This window comes from Arvicanthis niloticus, chromosome X (assembly GCF_011762505.2).
Source record: "Arvicanthis niloticus isolate mArvNil1 chromosome X, mArvNil1.pat.X, whole genome shotgun sequence".
In the NCBI taxonomy this organism is placed as follows: domain Eukaryota; kingdom Metazoa; phylum Chordata; class Mammalia; order Rodentia; family Muridae; genus Arvicanthis; species Arvicanthis niloticus.
The window spans coordinates 54,359,912-54,378,055 of record NC_047679.1 but is presented as its reverse complement, the minus strand read 5'-3'; the positions used below and the strand labels follow the sequence as shown (position 1 = coordinate 54,378,055).

Sequence of the window (18,144 nt, the reverse complement as noted above, 5' to 3'; positions counted from 1 at the left end):
CCTTTATAAATCTTTAGAGCAGGCACTAAGGCCCAAGGAGAGCAGATGGGCAAGGAGACTTTCCCAAAAAGCTGAGTGTGGAGAACAGATGGCCCTGAGACACCGGGCAGGGGGGGCTGGAAAGGACCAGAGGCTATTCAATCGCGGTTAGGTAAGGAGGACGGTTTGCCCAGGATGACTGGTTTAGTGGAGCTATAGTAGATCCCAGTACAAAGTCTAAAAAGAAATAAGCTGCAACCACTTGTCCAGCATTAAATCTAGAGCTCTCCTTACACATTTTCAGGTCTATAACTGCTTTGTGAAAATGGGGTATATATACTGAGAGGCATTCCATAAAGAAATGTCAGAAAACAAGGCAGACCAGTGACAAGCTGACTTTAAAGGCAGTCAAATTTTATACTGAAGGTTAAAGGTTGAGCAACTGCTTAAAAACACTTGCAGCGGAAATTTTTCACAAAAGCATTTTTATGCACCATAGTGGGGCTGGCAAGAAGCAACCCCACCTAGTCAGTGTGACTCTGTGGGAGAAAACACAACACCTGCTCCAACACCTGCCCTCCCCCTCCACTCCCTCAGCTCCCTGGGTAAAGCAACCTGACCTTCAGCTGGGTGAAAAGGGAAATGCGAAGAAGCCAAGGTGAGGACCAGGTGGAGTTAAAAGTCACATAAATCCCCTCCTCTCAGACTTCCTTTTTCTTCACTGTATCAATGGAGCCAAGCGGTTAAATTCACATGTTCTTTCATTCATCACGCACTGAGTGGTACTGAGATTTGTCCTCATTACTTACTCCCTGTCCCTTCAATCCTGGAGGAAGCAGTTGACTCACTGACTCACCTATTAAATGGTGGCGGGGTGGGGGTGGGGGACAGGACACGGCAGCTGGACATTGTGCCTGTTCTGAGACTTACAAGGCAACACATCAATATAAATAAGCTGTCCTAATCTAAATGTAATGGGTGGTAACCGATTTGTCATAGAAGCCTTGGGCTGCTCAGAGAGACAGGATACTTGCCTCACCTCAGGGCTTGGCCTCTAACCCCTGAATCAGGGATCATTTCTTGCTCCTTCCTTCCAGGCCCTCCCTTCTAGCTCAGGGAAGAACCATGCAGGCAAGAGATTTGACCAGTACTTCCTTGGTGATGATGAATCAAAGAACTGTCCACAGAACCTGGATAAGTCTAGCACAGTGGCTCATACCAGTAACCACAGCACCCAGAAGGCTAGAGCAGAAGAGTCATAGATTCCAGGCCAGCCTGGAGGACAGCCCAAGACCCTGCCTTACTAAAACAACACAGTCCCCAAACTCAGAACAACAACGACTGATATTCAATCTATCTGCAAGGGTTTTGCTCTTGTCTATGCATTGCCTTCTTTGGAGGTGACCCTGCCCACTGAACTCTAACAGAACAGCAGCAGGCCACAGCGGTTGCTTAGTAACTATGTTTCTCAAAAAAAGAAAAGAAAAGACAGGAAAAAAAATCCTTTAAAAACAACCACCAAGCCAACATTTCCTCAAAACTCATATCCAAGGTTGATAATTCTGAGCCAGGGGACCCAATTAAAATAAGAAAGGGAAGGGAAGTCGCTGCTCTGAGGAATCTGTTATTGGTTTTCAAGTTCCTTGGACTGCATTATTCATTTTTCTTATTCAGATGAACCCCCCAGAGTTTCACGCCTTATCAGTTTCTGGCTTCTAGCTGGATACTTATCTACTGACCACTAGACCCAGAGTACCCTGTGCTAAGTGATTGTTGAGGAAAACTCTGTCCAAACGGAAGCATCTGTTATCAAGCTAATACAGCAAATGATTTATTTAACTGATGGCCATCAACTTCACAGAGGATTTCCAAAGGTAATAAAGATGTATCATGGGGCTGAAGAGATGGCTCAATGGTTAAGAGCACTAGCTGTTCTTGCAGAGGACCCTAGTTCAATTCCCAGCACTCACATGGCAGCTCACAACTGTCCATAACTGCAGTTCCAGGAGAGCTGATGCTTTAGTTCCAGGGGTTAACTGTTGGGAGCAACTGAGGTTCCTCAACACCATTTTAGGACGTTAAGAATCCCCACTGGTCACCCAGTTATTAGATCCACAATGCTAGGGAGGGAACAGAGGCCCAGACAAGCCCTTTACCAGTAAGCTACATCCTGAACTGGTTAACATACTTTATATAGAACAAAGATGAAGTCATTCCAACAATAATGTATGTGGAATGGACTTAAGACAGTGACTCTTAATATTGTTAAATATTTCCCCAAGACAAAAGCTTCACTTATAAAACAGCTAAATTCTAAGACTTCCCAAGATTTTTTCTTTCCATCCACTTACCAGTAAAGCAGCCATTATTTGGAGGGCATCTCTTAGGCCCAAGTCACTGCGTAGGAAGCTACTTGAACAGCCTTCCTTCTGAGAGGGCCCCACTTCAAATAGGCTACTTTCAAGAAGCACCACATATTCTAAAATCTCAAGTCTATTAAACTGCGCTTTATTCATTCTCCCATTCAGATAAACCCAACCATTTGTGACCCACAAAGATATCCACGATGAGTCATGTTCTGCTTCCTCCTTCCCTTTTACCAATGCTAATCACACAGGGAGAAAGAAGCCAGAGATGCACAAGTAGAAGCCAGTACAGAAAGAGGATTTCTCAGGGACCATAGTGTGCCTTAAGATCAGAATTCTGGGAAGCACCCCTACCCTGCCCCTGATACACTATATCATTAGCCACTGAATGGAGCAGAGCCCGGAAATCTGTCTTCAAAATGCATTAAGTAACCGTGATGCCCCATCAAGTTGGAACCCGCTGGTCTGGACTTAAGAGAAGTCAGTTTGGTTTTAAGAAATGGCAAGGCAATGACCCTGCAAAAAGTTTCCAATGGAAGGCAGGGCAAGAAGGATGGCATGCTCCTCCTGCCCCCAAATTTGATAATACAATCCCAAATCCACAAAAAGGACAACACAAAAGAGGCCATTGCCAAATGTGCCTGAGAAGGCTTTCAAAAGCTACAACAGTGGCATTTTTCAGCTTTCTGAGTTCTCACCCTGCTTTGTCTGTTACATATATGTGCTTCTTCACTTCCAATAAATGCCTTTTCAACTGCAAAAAAACCCACAATAGTAACACATGATTTATTTTTAAAAATTTGCAGTAGTGGTGCTCAAACCCAGGACTTCAAGCATGCTAGACAGGCCCTCTACCACTCAGCCACAAGTCCAGCACCTGACTTCAAAAAAACTGTTTCCAGTTTCTAATTTAGAAATTTCTGTCTGGTTTCTTTCTTCTACTATTTGGAAACAATCACTGCTAGTATTCTTCATGTGTCTTTCTAGGCTTCCCTCCATACATATCCATGTATTCACAGCTCAGACAGATTCACACACATCCTTGTTTTCATTCTCTAATGTCATAGAAACCCATTCACATAAGCATACAAATAAAGACCACGTACATATTAATGGCCACAGAGTACTGCATATTAGAGAGGACATACTGTATCTTATTCAGTCATATCCTTCCTAGTCAGTGTACATTTAAATCATTTGCTCATTGAGATGGGGCTCTTGCTATATAACTAGGACAACCTAGCATTCACTTCCTGTATAGCCCAGGCTGGGCTTCAATTCATGGCGATTCTGCCTCTCAGAGTCTGGAGTGTTAGGATTATAGGTGTATATCAACACACGCAGCTGACCTTTTTTTAATGTTCAATCAATGCTGCATTGTATAAGTATATGAATCTGTCTGAAGCATAGATTTCTAAATGTGAAAGTACAGAGTCAAATGCACAATGGATGCTCCCTCGAATCATTACAGAGTTGAGGGAGGATACAATAACAGTGGTAGCACACTTACCTGTCATGCATGTGACCCTGAGCTTTATCTCAGCACCATAAAAAAAGCAAACTTTTCATTGTCATTACTATATGAAACTCCTGCATTTAGAAACCTTCTGATTATAAAGATAAAACGATATTTGGAAGCTTCCAGAAGCTTTTTGGTTTCTGTAGAAGTAGAGGCAAATTTTCCTTTTGAGGACAGACTGACTGATCTTTTGTTTGGGAAACCTTTTGTTTGGGGACTAGACTTTAATGAGCCTTTCAGTTATGCAAAAGTAATGTAAGATTTTCCTCTGGAACAGACAACCACTTCCTGGCCTTTAGGTTAAGATGAAGTATGGAAAGGATAAGACAGAAAGGAGAGGTAATGTTCTCTGCACAGTAATGCAAAGGGCTGCTCTACTAGCGAGTGGAGTTGCTGGTACTCTGCATTAGGATCCAGGTCACAGGCTTCCCTCTCCTTCCAGGTCCTATTAAGTCCATTTCAACTACTACCTATAAGATGGTCTACCTACCTTTGTAAGTATCTAGGACTAGCTTTGACCACCCACTGTACCATCTCTTACCTGAAACCCAAGCCTTCCCTTCCTTACACTAAAATGTCCCCTTACTATGACAACACCCCACTTTTCCGTGCACAGCCAGTATGTTTCAAGTTTTGATCTTTCTCCTTGACCTCACTCCATCTCTCAATTTCACAGCTATTGCTTTTTAGTTGATTTAACTTCTTGTTTTCTCTTCACTATTTTAGTTTTTAAAAGACTAGTCTCTGTTGCCCAGGCCTACTGAAAATCCAGGCTTCAAAAGATCCTCCAGCCTCAACCTCCTGAATAGCTGGAACTACAAGTATGTGCTATGACACTAGTGTCATAATGTTTTATCTCTGCCCCCCAGCCATGACTTAGGTCACATTGCCTCTGCCATGACTTAGGTCACACTGTGTCATCTCTTTTCCTCTAGGCCACTGCTCTATTGTGGTAACTGGTCTTCAGATCCTTATTTGACCACCATAACACTCCAGTTTCTAGGCTTCCCCATCCCATCGAGATATGTACTTTTATCACAGCAACTAAAGAATCTTACGTGAAATCTGAAGGAAGCATTCAAGGACTGCTTCACCATTCCTGCATATTATCTACCTGTTTCTCAATCCTCAATGCTCTCGAACTCCCTGGTCTGGGACTTGAACACAGTTCATTCACATCTGTTATGCCCTGCTCCTGCATTGATTTTCACTGCCTGAAGCCACACATTCTTTGGGCCCTTCAACACCATTCCTTCATCACTGTATAAGTTTTATCCATTCATATACTTATTCAAGTATTTACCACGTGTCTACTGCATACCAGTCACTGTGTTAGTTGTTGAGAATATACCAGTAATCAAAACAGTCTCTATAAATTGCAATCATATCAACAAACAACTATTTTTTTGGTTTTTTGAGACAGGGTTTCTCTGTGTAGCCCTGGCTGTCCTGGAGCTCACTCTGTAGACCAGGCTGGCTGGCCTCGAACTCAGAAATCCGCCTGCCTCTGCCTCCCAAGTGCTGGAATTAAAGGCATGTGCCACCACTGCCGGCAACAAACAACTATTAATTATGATTTCAATTACAATCATTAAAACTGCAGTGAATAAAATAGTAAGGGAGATTCAGACAGAATGACCCAATCTACTTGGGGAGATAGATCAACAAAGTTCTCCCTGGGAGAAGTGGCATTCAAGTCCACAGGAAGGAGAGGGGGGAGGAAAGAGAAGGAAGAAGAGAAGGAAGAAGAAAGGGAGAAAGAATATGAACTTTCTGACCTTGAGGTCCCACAAAACGCTGAGTCGGGAAGACATGGCTGAATCCTACCTAGCTCCTGTTCCGAATGAGTCAACAGCTACCGGAAAAGCTCATCTGTTCTTATGCAAGTGCAGCCGCTCAGATCTCAAACTCACACAGTTTCCCTTTGCCATTGCTGAGCTGCCCCCAAGGCTTTAAGGAATCACCAATTGTGAAAAATTACAGAGCACTGGTGGAAATAAAGTTACAAGCTCCACAGAGAGGCACAGATTCTGATGAGTGTAAATTGTTTCAGCCTTCTAATGTTGCCTTTGGAGTATGAACCTTTGGGGTTGTGTGAATTACAAGCACTTAATGGGAATGCTACAGCTCTTCAAGTCTTCAAAATGAAAGGCTAGATAGACCTAAAGAAGTCAATCAAGATACCTATTAGCAAGCCAGACATGGTGGCACACATCTAGCCTAGCACTCAGGAGGTCAAGATACAGGATTGCCTCAATGTCAAGGCTAGCCTGGGCTACAAGTGAGTTCCAGGCCAGCCTGGGCTACAATGATACATGCCTCAAAACAACAGCAACAAGAAACCTCTAAGTACAGCATACATGAATTGCCAAAAAGTACATTTCTTGGAGCCACGACTTGCCTCTATACAATTAAGAAAACTTGGATTACTTTCTCATTATGGGCCCACTACTTCAAGAATCCAACATCTCTAAAGCTAAACAATTTTGAAAGACTATTCTAATTATAACACTATGATTTTAAGAAAATCAATGAGGTTCATGAGGAATCAAACCTAGGATAGTGTAATTTAATTTAACAAAATTTTAAAATCTACAAGTAACCTCAAACTCTTTGCATTTAAAAAAAACTAAATATATAAATTGCAAAAAAAAAAAATCTCAAGGGTATGTAAGCCAGCAGAATTGACAAATAGCTTCCATATGGACAAATATTGCTTAAGGAAAAATAATTCCAGCTCTACCCTTAGCACAATGACTCGAAATTATGACTAACCCAAAACAGAAACCTGTTCTGGTTCCTGAACTGTCACAATGTACTTCCTCGGCAACACACACTCAGCCAAGGCTCTGGAGAGCATTGTGAAGGTTGCTGAGAACAAAACAGAAAACAAGTACACTTGGTAAACATGCTATAAAAATTCCAGTCTTCCCTACAGAGACTGTGTGCGGGTTTATTGTTGGTGTTGATAGTATTGATGTTGGTGAGTGTGTGTGTGTGTGTGTGTGTGTGTATGTGTGTGTGTGTGTGTGTGAGAGAGAGAGAGAGAGAGAGAGAGAGAGAGAGAGAGAGAAAATGAATCTGTCTGTTTCCCCAAGAAGTGAGGATGTAGGAAGAGCTGGCTGTTTGGGTGAAAGTGCTATGCTCACTCAAGGCTTTATTACACTCAGCCACCTGGTCTGTTGAGTACAAAAGTACCTTGCTTTCACATCCATCAGGTAGTCAGAGTGGGGAAAAGCTTCAAACAGGGCCTTCTCCCTACTTCAAAGGAAATTTCACATAGCATGCTCCAATGAAAGATTACCAAGTGTTTAGCTTCCTTAACCCACAAGTCAAAGTATATGGAAAGGTCACCCAAGGCAGGTCTTCTCTTGCAGAAAGCCTGAGAATGAAGGCAGAATTCTACTTTTACTGTAGTCTTAGTACCAAACAGACATTCTCAGAACAATCATCTACACTTAATGGTGATGCTACCTCATAATGACCAAAATACACACAGCTTATGATGAAGCTTGCCAATCTAAATTAATATAACCAATTTCTATATTTTACCAGGTCAACAATCCAGATTCAAGTGCCCTTCACAGTAATACTCTCTCCAGAATCAGAAACTCTCCAACAATCTTTACTGCAGTATCATCTCAATCTCTTTTGGGTCAAATTTCTGTAAAAGGAGACCAGAGAAAAGGGGACCTAGAGAAAGACCCCTCTCCTCTAGTTTATAGTTGCTAAAATATCTGTGGTTGCTTTCAAGTAACCTTTTTGTAAAATAATTAGATAGTCCAAGGTAAACCATGACAAAAGAGAGTAAGAAACCCCAAATTTAAATAATGAGGGTATAAAATAATTTTGCTTATAATAAAAGTAAGACTTCAAGTCAATGGCTTTACATGTGAAACAAAAACATTAAGTAACCACAAGAAAACACAGTTGGGTATTTATTTTCCCTCAAGATAGGATAGGACCTTCAAGATTTCTCAATAGAGACCAAAAACTTGAGAAACACGGAATGAAAGCTGATTTGTAATCCCAGCACATGAGGAGCTGAGGCAGGAGGATAGTTGAGTTCAAAGTCTGCCCAGTCTTCATAGCAATCTCCTGTCTCAAACAAAAAGAGCCAGGAGTGTAGCTCAGTAGTAAAGAGTTTGCCTAGCTTATGTGAGGCCTTGGGATTTGATTCTCACCAGTGAAATAATTAATAAACAACAAAAAAGCAAATTACAAAAGCCTTTGCAATATATCTAACAAAGAACTAATAATTTACCTATATTAAACCTTCAATAGCTGAATGTACCACAACAGGGAATGAAGAAAGGTTATAAACAGGCACTTCAGGAGGGGTGCAAGAGATAATACCCCCATGTGTGGCTGTGCGACCTATAAATCCTAGCATTCAGGAGACTAGGAAGGACAATGAGGTTGAGGCCTACCTAGACTACAAGAGGAATTTCACTTGTCTTAAAAAGACATAACCACAACCACAGGATAATAACAACCAATAAACAGACACAAATGTTCAAGTCTATCATGTACTTTTGTTTCTTCCATCCAGTGCTAGGGACCAGACCCAGGGCCTTATACATGATAGGGAAGTGACCTCCCACTTTAACCTCAGCACTTGGTTTTGAGTCATAATCTAGCTATGTAGCTCAGGGCATCCTTGGACCTCCTGAGTGCTAGAATGACAGGTTTGCTCCATCACGCTTGGCTCAATTCTATTACTAACAAAAAATATTCATCAAATAGATTTGGTATGTATCAAATGTGTGGGGATCTTTAATAAAGTACACCGGGTACACATAGAGGCTAGGAAGTTAGAAAAAACCATTAGAGGAAAGAGAAGGTGGGCCAGACCTTAAAGCCGGGGATGGGAGGATTATAGAACCCAAGTGATAGGAAAGTGGAAAGGGGACTGCCAAGGGTGAAAGATGTGGTAGGAGAGGGGTAGGAAGTGGGTAACCAACACAAAGGATTATGCAAAAGCCATAAGGAACATACTATTTTATAAGCATATTAAAATATAATTTTAAAAACAGTCAGAAGGAGGTATCCTGCACTGCACAAGGAGATGTTTCTCCCTGAAGCCCCGGGTTATTTTTTGTTTTGTCCTCCTGCCTAGCAACCCACTACCTAGACCAGGATGGCCTCTAACTCAGAGACTTGCATACTTCTGCCTCTCAAGTGTTTATAGAAACTATCTTGATGTGTTTTGTTTGTTTGTCAACTTGACATGTTAGTCATTTGAGAGGTGGGAACCTCAATGGAGAAAATGTCCCCAAAAGACTGGCCTGCAGGCAAGCCTATGGGGCATTTTCTGAATTAATGATTGATTCAGGAGCCAATTGTGGGTGGTGCTAGCCCTGGGCAGATGGTCCAGGAATGTAAATGAAAGCAAACTGGTGGCTGGAGCAATGGCTCAGTGGCTAAGAGCACTGACTGCTCTTAGGTTCAATCCCCAGCCCACACTCCAGCGTCTGACAACCATCTGTTACTGCAGTACAAGGAACCTGCCTGATGCCCTCTTCTACCCCTTTGGGGATTCTTTTTTTTTTCAATTTTTTTTTTTTTGTTTTGTTTTTTCGAGACAGGGTTTCTCTGTATAGCCTTGGCTGTCCTGGAACTCACTCTGTAGACCAGGCTGGCCTCGAACTCAGAAATCTGCCTGCCTCTGCCTCCCAAGTGCTGGGATTAAAGGCGTGCTCCACCACTGCCCGGCCCCTTTGGGGATTCTTACACAAAAGATAAATATAAAAGAAAGGTGGTGGTGGTGGTGACAGTGGTGGAAGCCTTTAATCCCAGCACTCAAGCAGGAGGATCTCTGAGTTCAAGACCAGCCTGGTCTACAGACTGAGTTCAGGACAGTCAGGACTACAAAGAGAAATCCAGTGTGTGTGTGTGTGTGTGTGTGTGTGTGTGTGTGTGTGTGTACACCCATATATATGTATACACACACGTATATGCATATGAATGAAAGCAGGCGGTGCAAACCAATAACCTGTTTAGGCCTCGGATTCAAGTTCCTGTCACCAGATTCCTGCTACCAGGTTCCTGCCCTGACTTCCCTTAAGTGGTAAGAGTGTGATCTGTGAGTTGTGAGATAAACTCTTTCTTCCTCATGTTTAGCCATGGTCTCTATCACATAAATACAAACATAACTTAGAAGCTACAGATTATTAAAGAAAACCCCAGTGGCAACTGTGGGATAACACCCTACCCTGTAAGTTGTTGGTCACAGAGGCCCCAGAGGCCCCCAAAGCAATACAGATTGTTGGCCTTGTTGGCTCCCCACCAGAACTGGATGGTAAGGTCCTACGGCTGAAGATCCCACACACTTTAGTCACAGGCCATGGAGAAATGAAGCTGGAGCTGAGTTAGTAACTCCCTCCTAGCTGGCTGGTTTTCATAGTACTAGAAGGTGCTGCTATCTGGGATGCTACCCAGAGGTTATCAACAGTCTCAACCCAGCTGTGAACCCTGTAAGCCACAATAAGGACCAACTTGACAAGATGTACCTGTTAGTGCAATAATGCCATGAATACTGTAGGGTAGTTAACACTTTGTGAGTGGATTCGAGGCCTACTCCACATGGGGAATCCATACTTAGTACTGTAAACCTGGTCAAGAGCCGGTGGCTGGAAAGATCACAGGCCCTATCTTTTTTCCTGGATAAACAACGTGTTCAATCAGCCTTTGGAGCGCTCGTGTTTATGTCCTTAAGTCAGTGCTGAGCTCAGCTTTCATCAGAAAAGCTTCTTACTGTACTGGATGGTGGTTAATGAAGAGACTCATAATTGATAGACGTGCGAGTGTAAGAGATGTTAAAGTTCATCCCTAAATGCGACAGCACCATAACCCACTTCCAAGGTATATCAAGATGGGTTGAAAAGAATGGAAGAGCTGGGACATGGAGAGGTATGCTGCAAAAGAGGCATGACCACTTCACATCCAAACTCACTGCAATTCTGCTTATCTACATAAGAGCAGCACAAGATCGGGAGAGCCAACAACTTTTCATCCTGGAAGGGGGAAGGGCTCATGAAGCCACAGTCCCACAAGGAGCTATTGCCAATTAACGGTGGGGAAGGGGTGTCACTTGCTTTAATGCTGTAGTGATTGATGATAAGTTGCCCATGCTCCAGTAAATAACCTCCCACCCATGTTCATGCAAGGAACTCTAATTAAACTCAGTGGGGGGCTCACAAGCAAAAGGACATGAAAGGGTTCAGCAGGGGAGGGAAGGGGAGGGAAAGAGTGCTAGGAGGTGGGAAAGGTTGAGACTCATTCTGTGCATGTAGAAACTGCCAAAAGAATGAAAATAAATAAAATTACTCCACATTAGTGAGAATTTTTTTGGTGGGGGGACCTTATACTGCCAGCAGAGGTAAAAGCTAATTTGAAAAAAAAATGCATCAAAAGCATTAAACATGCTCATATCCTTTAAATGAATAATTCCATTTGAAGGAACATATTCTCAGGAAATAATTATAGATTCAAAGAAACCTGTACAAGAATATTCATTAAGGCATTTTTAGAAGAACAAAATCTTGGGAAAAAACCCTAAATATCCATAGCCACTAACAGAAGAATGGTTACCTGAATTATGGCACACACATAATATTATTATTCAAATAATATACAATGACCTAGGAAAATATTCATGATGTAGTTTAAAAGAATGGAGAAGAATATAAAAACTGCCTCAATCTAATAATCTTTTTAAAGCTACAGACACATTGCATGATATATAAAATATAAATATATATGGTTTGAAAAGAAATATACAAAGATGTGCATGTACCAGTCAGTTGATTTGAACTTTTTGACTTTGTATTTTCTAAATTTGCAATTATATGTAAATCTAATATTTTTATATCCAGGAATAAAAAAACTTAAGGGATCTGAGTAAGGAGATACATTGAACAGACAAACAGTATACCAGGGCAAAGTCAGGGTGTACTTGCACAAGAAATTTCAGTCTACACTGCTCCTAGCTTAGCAACCAGATGCAAACAAATCCACATGAACACATAACCATTTATAACGCAGGCATTTAGTGCCTTACTGAAATCTCCATCTGCCACAGCCAGACTTTCCTGACCCACACAATGCAGTAACCCTGTCCACTGAGAGAATGTGAGCAAGCTGACCTGTTGATGCTCATCACTTTCCTCTTCGGGACAGTTATAAAACACTAGAAAATCCACTTTGGAATTTAACCCCACATTTACAAAATTCTTCCTCTTTTTTGAAATCCAAATCCTTAAAGTACATATTTATACAAAACATGTTTTTTTTTTTATCTAACAAAATATTTCATAACTCATTTTTGTCAAACAGAAAATTCAAAAAATCTCTGGGGCCTTTGCTTTTAAAGGAGATGTGAATTCAGTGGAAAGTGAACAGAAGCCTTTCTCAAGAGGATAAAAGCCTAACTCAGGAAAGAGGGGAGGACGCTTTATTAAAGCAAAGAGCAGTTATTAGTTCAAGACCATGTGATTTAATAAGTATAAACAAAAATTCATAAATTGAATTAAAAACTCACTTCCACTTATCTAACACAGAACTTTAGCTAGAAAACATATCACAAACATTTTATATAATCTCCTCATTTTAGACATTAGGAAACTGAGTCTAAGAGGCAGGAATTTTTATCCATTTAGAGAAATACTCAGAAGTAGATCTCAGGAGCTTGGCTTCTCTGATATAGATAATATATGATCACTATATCATATATGTAAGAGTCTAATATCTATATATTGTGTTAATAGATATGTATGTGTGCATGTATCTTACATAAGAGTAGCAAAAACAATAGTTTTAATTTCAGTGACAGTGGCAGTCCCAAATTACTCTCCCTTTGTTCTTCTGTTTAAAGCAACAGAATATTTACCTTGTTGTAGAATATACTAGTGTTGTTTTTTCTTTTTTAAAAAAACATCATTGTCAATATCAAGGTCAAGATTTCAACACCTAACACAATAGACAGAAAAAGAAGCCTTCAAACTATAATTACATTAAGAAATAACCCATTCTTATTACTACATATCATTGTAATCGTTCCACCTAGCAGTAAGATCTGATATTTTACAAAAAGCAAAGCTCCTAAGATTTTGACTCACACCACCTATCAAGGACAAGAAAGCACCTGTCTAGCTAGGTTCAAAACACCGTGCCAAATTTCACTCCAATGTCCTTGGGCTACAGAAACACAGAATACACACACAAAAAAAGCCCAACACAAACACGCATGCAGCTTCAGGGGACAAAACTCTTAAGAAAGGGGAGCTTCACAGTCTCTTCTAAGTTTACAAAACTGGGTGGGCCTGAAAGGGTGTAGTCACTTTAAGAAGTCTGGCAGTGCCTCAAAAATGTTGTTACCTTCTGACCCACAGCGATTTTACTTCTAGGTGTAAATACAAGAGAACTGAAAACATCTGTTCACAGGAAAACTTTTTCAGGAATGTTCGTAACAGTAAAAACAGTAAAAAAGCGAAAAGAACACAAATGCCTGTCAACCTAAGAACGAATAAACATATGGGCTCTAACATAGACTGTGCTGTTTTCCCACCTGGAAACAGTGAGGAATAGACACATGTCACAACATGGCTGAACCTTGAAGAGGTTATACTAAGAAGCTGGATACAAGAGGCCACATATTGCAAAGTTTACATGAACTGCCTGCAAAACATTAGAAGGTGCCTAGGGCTGTGGGGAGAGAACGAGCCAGGGGGAAACAAGACAGACTACTAATGGGTCAAGGCTTCTGGGAGTGATGAAAGCATTCTAAAATTAACTATAATAAAAATCCTGAAAATTGCACAAAGAGCTGAAATATATCTTAAATGGACATGCTCCTATTATGGCATATGAATTATATCTCAATAACCTGATTCCAAAAAGGTAGACCCTATTATTTTTATCAGATCAGCATTTCTAGTGAAGCATCGTCACTAAAGCTTTCAACCCCTCCAGCACACCCAGCTGATAAGAGCTAGTTACCCTCGTGCCTGCTACTCGCTGCAGCAATAGCATGCCTGGCCCTATTTATTCTCCAGTTAATTTGTGAACAGGATGGGAACCAAATCAAAGCAAAACTGAACAACAAATAATAAGCCCTTAAAATATGTTCAACATTACTATTGGGAAATGCAAATCAAGACCACAAGGAGATACCACTTCACACCCAGCAGGATGGTGACAACCAAAAGGACTGACAAGTGTTAGGGAGGATGCAGAGATGGTGCAGGCTCAGTAGAAAGCAGCCTGGACAGTCCTCTAAGGGGAATGGTAATATATATCCAAGAAATATGTAAGCTTATGTCCACTGAAAGATTGCACATTGACATTCATGGAGTATTATTTATAACAGTTCAAAAACTACACACACACACACACACACACAGAGAGAGAGAGAGAGAGAGAGAGAGAGAGAGAGAGAGAGAGAGAGAGAGAAATAATATTTATTCATAAAAGGAAAAGAAGTACCACTACATGCTACAACACAAATTAACCTTGATTGTGTGCTAAGTGAAAGGAGCCAGTCTCAAAAGGCCATATACCATGTACTTTCACTTACATGAAAAATTCAGAATAAACAATCACTTCCTAAGATTCAGAAAGGGGATTTGTGGTTGCCTGGGGCTGAGAAGGAGAAGTTTGGGGATGATGGCTGAGCTAGTAAACTCCATTTATGTGTAGCCTTGAATTAATTGTTGTCATAAAAGTGAATAACAGGGTTGGGGTGTCACTCAGTGGCACACCCCTGCTTAGCACACATAAGGCCCCAGATACCATCCCCAGTACTCAAAAGGAATGACCCAACTTGAGTTGAAGAAATGAGAAATGCCTACTTACACCATTAATATTCTAAACCTGGTCAGATTTGCTAAACAATTGAGCAAAGCAACTTCCCCCTGCCCAACAAAACCACTCCCAGTGGGAACTCACTTTGCTTCTGTAGGAGAAATCCCCACATGCTTCCAGAAATCTCTTCCCCACTACTGCTTCTTTGTGCGATCATCAGGACTGAAAAACTGAGATAAAAAAGGTGTGGTAGCACACACCTTTAATCCCACCAGCATTTGGGAAGGCAGAAGCAAGAAGGTCTGGTTGGCCAATCAGCATGATCTGATCTACACAGCAAGTCCCAGGCCAACCAAAGCCAGGAAATGAGACCTTATCTCAAAAACAACAACAAAAATTCACAAACATAAACAAAAAAGAAAAAAAGTACAGCCAGGCAGTGGTGGTGCACACCTTTAATCCCAGCATGGGGAGGCAGAGGCAGGAGAATCTCTGTAAATTTGAAGCTAGCCTGGTTTACAGTAGAGGTCCAGGACAGTCAGGATTACAGAGAAACCCTGTTTGGAACACTCCCCCAAAGTACACAGAAGCCCAGAGATTAAATGGCATCCAACTCCTATTTGTACAGGGGAGATACATTAGGAAGCAAATATCTTAAACCTATCACTCTCCCAAAGCTTATCCCTCTTTGTCTATTAAAAAGAGATAGAGAAAATCCCCCATCCCCCCTTACTAGAGCCCTAGGTCTTTTGCTTCCATTAATTTGCAACTCATGGCCAATTTATGTAAATGAAACCATGCAATGTCTGGTTGCTTTTTGTTCCTGTTGTTTTGGTTTGGTTTTTAAGACAGGGTCTCACTAGATAGCCCTGGCTGTTCTAAAACTCACTATGTAAACTGAGCTGGCCTGGGACCCCAAGATCTGCTTGCCTCTAGAATGTTGGTGGGATTAAAGGTGGGCCTGGCTTTTTTTTTTTTTTTTAATGTTTTCAAGGATAAGCCATATTGTGACAACCAGTTCTTTATTCTGTTTTATGGTAGAAAAAAAAAAAACTCGGTCTAAATTAGAGTGTATTTTGTTTACCCATTCTAGGCTCGATGGACATTTAGGTTCTTTCCGCCTCTTCACTCTGAGGATTCATCTTCATCCTAGCCTTAGCCTTGCTTTAGGAATGCAGGAATTTCAAAATTTTCTTTGCCTTGATTCAGTTTAGTCTCTGCTCTCATGAGAGATCATATTGATAGGGTAGCAATGTTTACATCCTTCATTCCTAAATATGGGGAAATGTTGTAAAAAAAATAACCCTTTGGAACTTTCATATCATTTCTGATCCCTAGCTCTTCCAAGGCTTATGTGAAGGGGTTTCTGTGGTGAGACCATTAGGCACCTTAAAATGAAAAAAGAATTCTCTCACTTGGCACACTTCTACCCTATGTGGATTTACATTCCAGTGAAAAACAAAAACAAGACAAAACTTCACAAAGGATCAGTCCCCAGTTGGGCTACTTAAAATGATCCATTTCTGGCTCAATTATTGATTTAGAGATCAGGTTGGTACTCTAAAAACAAAAGGTCTTTCCACAAAAACACTAGCTCAGTTTATAAACAGAGACTGTATCAGAGTAACTAGGGCCAAAGTGTAGGAGAGCTCAAGGTGTAATGCTAAGCCCATCTTTACCTTGCTGCTGCAGTTCCATAGGCCAGTGAGAAATAATACCCATTTCAAAGTAGTTTGGAAGGATGCTTCGCCTCGTGCCAGTTTCTATTTTTAATGAGACTTTTAGCTAACAGGTAGGATTTTGGTATCCACAACAGTTTGGAGCAATCAGAACTGAAACTATTAAATATCCTTCATTGTGATATCTTGTTATTTAGCACTTCTATTTCTACTTAATACATCCAAAACTTCATTGTGAAAACACTGTAAAACACCCAAGCTAAGCACAATATCGAAGCTCAACTAGAAAGACACAGTTCCCATACCTCATCAATCCACACTAAGCAAGCCTCATATACCAAAAATGTCTTGTGAGGAGCATTTCTAAGTTCCACCCAGCCCACCTCTCTGCCACCACTCCCATGCTCAAGGGAGATACACTAGGAAGCAACTGCCTTAAGCCTATCACCTTCCCAATGCGTGTCCCTCTTTATGTATTCCAAGGAGATGGAAGATCATGAAAATGTTCTAAATTTATCTGTGGCAACACAGGCACAACTCTGTGTCACTGAACTATAGACCTACATGTGGGAAGTGAATGCTATTATGACTTGTATCTCATTTAAAACATTTTAAAAGGCAGAAAAAAGTTCTTATCCTGACTGTTCTAATTAGTCGAAGCTATTTTTAAGCTCTCATGCTAAATAGGATGTAGTCAAGGGGTGCACTGGAATGGCGCCTCTGCAGTCTCCTTCCATCCATCGATTTCTTTCCCTCATTCCCTCCCCAGCCCCCTATCTGTTATTTCTCCAATCCCTTTCTGGTTATCCTTCCACTCTGACCTAGTCTTAGGTCGAAGTTGTTACAACCACTGTATGTGCCCCCTGTTGGACCTCAAAATTAAATGGTTTTCTGATCCTCAGCAACTTTCCCTGTGTGACTTCAGGCCAGTTGAGTTCTAGCTCTCCTGTGGTTGTTCCAGTCTGCACAGCAGGGATGCACAGTGTGATCTGACCTCCTCCAGTGCTCACATTCTATGAGAAAATCCAAATAATGAATGGTTGCTTAGCCAACAACACGAGAAGTCTCTGCCACTTTTGCCAACAGATGAACATATTTGGATCATTCAACCTTGAAAACAGGCACCAGGATGTAATCCTCCAAGGAGCCATATTTAATGTATTTTTACAATTATCAACATGTCATCCTTACTCTTAAATACAAGGACCAAATTTACAAAAAGTATAAATTCAATGCAGAATGTTTGATGGCCTATCTAGACCAGCACAGAAAGGTTCCATTTTCAAATGAAGAAAAAACTTTGCTTATTATTAGGGCTCTGTTGGATTGAGCAAACCAAAGAAAAAATAAGACTGGGGAGGCATTGTTTAGTGGTACTTCACCTAATTCCTGAAAGGAGGGCCTTAAGCAGCAAGTAGAAAGACCTGACACAGACAGCATCTCAGTCTACATCATAAACTCTCAAAACTACACTGAGAGAGTAGCAGACACTGCAGGAATGACTTTAGCCACTCACAGCTTTTTCTGCAGACCAGTTGCATTCCCCAAGCCAAAGTCATAGAAATATTTAGTCACCAGTTTCCAGCATACTGCCACCAGGCAAATTCACAGTATTGTTTCCATGTGCCCAGCATCAGAGAGAATAACCATTTTCTCTTACACACACACACACACACACACACACACACACACACACAAACGGCAGTGGGGGGAGGCAGGCAAGCAGACAGGCAGGCAGGCCAGCAGACAGGCAGGCAGGCCATGAGAAGCCATTTCCTTTGCAGAATCTACTCTTAAA

General features: G+C 41.2%; 1 protein-coding gene across 9 annotated transcripts in view; it reads right to left on the bottom strand.

The window, feature by feature from the left end:
- The window catches only part of Dlg3 (discs large MAGUK scaffold protein 3), a 52,216-nt gene that overhangs the window by 23,508 nt on the left and 10,564 nt on the right, over window positions 1-18,144 (bottom strand). The gene's annotated exons all lie outside the window — the stretch shown is intronic.